The sequence below is a fragment of the Mangifera indica genome, chromosome 12 (genome assembly GCF_011075055.1).
Source record: "Mangifera indica cultivar Alphonso chromosome 12, CATAS_Mindica_2.1, whole genome shotgun sequence".
NCBI classification, from domain to species: Eukaryota; Viridiplantae; Streptophyta; class Magnoliopsida; order Sapindales; family Anacardiaceae; genus Mangifera; species Mangifera indica.
In genome coordinates this window covers 3,216,004-3,220,495 of record NC_058148.1, presented here as the reverse complement: position 1 = coordinate 3,220,495, position 4,492 = coordinate 3,216,004, and positions in this window count along the sequence as shown.

Sequence of the window (4,492 nt, the reverse complement as noted above, 5' to 3'; positions counted from 1 at the left end):
CAGGCGATATAATTCTTGTTGCTTATATTGTAACTATTTATCTTGTTTTCGTCTCTACTTTTAGTATTTTTGCCACTCTTCTCATTTCGATTCCTTGTTCTTATTCTTTAAGCATTAAACAATTTCTGTCCTGTATTAGGACTTGAGCTACTCACTTTTAAAAGTTGATTTTGCAGCGTATGCATGAGTACTAAATTCAGCTGCCCCAATGGCACTTGTTCTCCAATTTTAAGTGGCTAGAATAATTAACAAAAGTCCTTCTTTCCTCACTCTAGGTTATATGTACCTTTATACGCTCCCACTATCGAGAAGAAATCATTTTTCTAAATAAACCTACCGTTCATGTATCAGGTTACGTGTAGCTGACTTTAGTTTCATAATCAAATTTGACATTCAATCAAATTCAATAATCAACTGTCTTTATTTGGGGACTACAGTTCCTCCAATCTTTTAAACTAAAACCATACTTATGGCATATGCAGTTAAACATTACTAGTACTCATATACTAGATCGTTATTCATGACACTGATCAAGATATCACACGAAATGGATCTTGCTTCTTACATGCGTGATATGCGTCCACATCACGTTTGTGTAAGGCACTCATTTGTGTTTTTATCCCTTAGTTAGTCACAACTCTATCTTAACTTGATCTATAACCTCCAAAGCTTTTTGCTCATCTAGGATACTGTGCATTTCAAATGTCACATGGTTTAATTCTCTCTATTCAGTATCATTCTCATTCAAATCAGTTATCATTTTCTAAGATGTTATGGTTAACTAGATCACAGAGACATATCTATCAGACACAACGCTGTCAATGCAATCAAATACACATCAATTGTTGTAATTACGCATTAAAATTTTAAAATATCTCACATAAGGCACAGAATCGAAAGTTCACTATATTCCTAATCATCTTCCATGACACAAATGCTTGACATTTTAAACTTTAATCTAATTGCGCCAATATTAATTCTGGATGAAAATTTTATTAAATTCTACCAATCTCAGAATTCCCACACTTAACTAATATATATGATACAACGAATGCATCATCTATTTTGACTAAGACCATTTCATCAACCCGTATTGATCTTTGAGTCACTTTATTCATAATAAAGTTTCAATTACATTTGCGTTAGGTCAAATACCTCGCATTACGTTAGTTTTGGGAATAACGATAAAATAATGGATATTCTATCGTACATTACTAAGTGTCGCTCTATAGTAAGCTGTAATAAATCCACTCAGTCCCAAAAAATTTCAAATTATGTCCTGAATAAGATCATTGATTACGGGGCTTATATTCATGAATGGATATTATCTCTTTTCCAATTAAGAGAATTCAATAAAGTATTCATAGTTTCGATATGCAATGCGATGGTCCTTAGTCAATAAACTTGCATGAAGTAGAAACATGTATTTCAAAACACTAATATATGTTTTCAAGGGTCGGAATAAGATATTACATGTCATTATGCGCCATAAGACCAATGAAACACATCTCATATTTAGATCCGAGTACTACACAACATCCAAGGATCAGAAAACAGGTTTCATGTGCCAAGACAAGCCAGAAATGGATGTTCACGTGCTATCACGGGCCATAATAAGCTCATACACCCCTTCACATGTCGACTCGACATCACACGTGCCTCTACGCATCGTAAAGGGTTTGCAACAAGCTTCAACGCACTAGGAATGAGTCAAACGCGCTGTCACGCGCTTAAATAAGGCTATCATGCTCGCACACGCGCCGCCACATGCCAAACAACTCAATGCACGCGTCGTCACGCGCTGAACAACTCAATTCACACACTTCCACATGTCAAACTATGTTGTCACGCACTTACACACGTCTATCAATGGTTTGGTCAACCTTTTGACTGTTGATCGATAACTGACTCGATGGATTGTTGACCAGTTCGGATGACCCAGTTGACTCAATGGGTTGACCCATTGCCCGATAAGTCTTGACCAACCCGTTGACCACTGGGTCAGGTAATCGAGTTTTTCTAACCCAATTTCAACCCGGAATTACGTATAAACCCTAGTTTTCCTGTCCATCTAATTGACTACTTTTTGACTACTTTTCAATGACGATTCTATAGGGTTTTTGTAGCCCAGTCATCGATGAGTCTGATCGTTCCAAGTTCTGGCACCATCGACGTCGAAATCAGTCAAACAGTGAGGCAGAAAAACACACCTTGGGTCTTAGATTTGGGTTAATTTTCATCGATTCCAACGTTAATTCGAGTCATTTTTTCAATTCAAAACATGCAATACCATTCCAATCATTCATCCAATATATTTCCCAACACCAATATCATGCAATTTTAGCCGAATTAAATTCATGTCCAAAAACGAATTTTGAAAACGAAATTCAACATGCAGATTTTTAATTTTCACAATATACGCAATACGATTCATAGAAAAACATAACAAATATGTATCCTAGGCTCTCATACCAATGTTGGAAATAATTAAACATACCAGGATCAAATTCTGTGAAATTTGTAAATAAAGATTTGCGTACCCGAAATTGATTTTTGATAAAGTTTCTTCGAATATTGGGCGAGGTGTTGACGTTAGTCTATTTCCACAACACCATTTGCCCACGTACTGATTTCCATTTGGGAGACATGATCTACTGTGCATTGCATTGGCAGGAGAAGAGAGGAGAGAGCCTTTTTTTTCATTTTTTTTTTTTACAAAATAACGTTATATACTTGAGGAGGCAGTTTGGACAATTTATATGTGTCCAACTGCCCTCCAACTCCTTCTCATAACTGCCCATGGCAGTTACATTAAACCGAGTTGGGTCGACTCATCATGGGTAGACTCGGATCCAATAGTTACCTATTTTGCAACCGTAAGTTATAATAAATAAAAATAAGATAATTTACACGTTGATGCTCCAGTCTATTTCTCTTCTTAGTATGTATGTGTTAAAAAACGCTCCAATTATGCTCACGGCCTGAAGATGTTAAAGTTTAACTAAGAATTTTAATTGCAAATTTTTGTAAATTGGGAGTATGTACTCATATATTCTCTATCATTCATCTGATACAAAATAATACGTAAATAATTATGCAATATAATTTCATAACTTAAAAAAAGAATTGAGACACAAAAAACATATAAATTTAATTCATCCCAGATCGTATGGTTTGCATGTTTCAATAGCAAGCTTGCATGAGAAACTCCCCTTACAATTGCAAACATTCTACTCCCTTCTACTAACTTTGTCTTGCTAAAATTAAACATACATGTTATACTTTCAACAACATCTAGGAAACTTGCAATACCTCGGGTTTTGCACAAAAAGATTCATGATCATACTGAAAAACAGGATTCAAGTAATACACAACTACATGAATACCTCGACATACTATCGTATCCCACCTCAACTTGATTATTTGAGTATAAGGCTTGTAGAATTTCTTTTTATTCTTGAACAACTTTTTATCCCCATCCTAACTTTATATATTCTATCATAGACATATCCTAATAAAGGTCTTTTATCTGAGTCTACAATACATAACAAACTTATCAATAGACCCATAACTTTTACAATTGAGCAATACTATGTGTACCCACTTTGGGTACACAAATGTATACACACTCATATGTGTCATCATATGATTGGTTATTGTTTTATTCTTAATTTAAAATCATCCAATCACATGATGACATATATAAATGTGTATATATTTGTATACCTAAAGTGGGTACACATAGTTTTATTGTTTACAATTATACCTATTTCATTCTAAAAATCATTATTCAGAATTATGGTCACAACCTTTTTGCCTTTATTACTCTTCGCATATTTGGAATCAATAAAAAACTTGTCAAAGACCATTGCTTGCAAGTCATGCGTATGTTCAAAAAGGTTTTGCAATGTGATAAAAGTCATGGCAAACTGGATTGCACTAGGCTGTATAATTTCTCTTCATCCTTCTCTCTTTCTCAACCATGCTATCAATAATAGATGATTATAAATAAACTTTATCACAAGAGCTGCATATTTGGAAATTCTAACAATGTGATCCATTTCACTAATATCTTTCATACAGTGTGCTGCACAAGGCGACCAAATAATATTTTGATATTTTTCAGACAACAATCTTCTAGTTGCTTTATAATTAGCTCAATTATCAGTCACAAAATAAACAATACTTTTAGGCCCAACCCAGAAAACTATTTCCCTAAACAACCCACATAATATGTCTACCCCCTTTACAACATCATATGCATCCATTAATTTGATAAAACAAATCTTTTTGGATAGTACACTAAAAAATATAACGACCTACTCAAAATGTCTATCTAACTATCAAACATAAGTGTATAGTTCCCAATTTTTTTTGTAACTATCAACAAGTAATTGAACTTCCTTATTTGAATCATTTAACAAATTCACTCGTGCTTCATAATATGTCGGTTGCTTATAACTAGACCTAATTTTAGTTATAACATCTAACA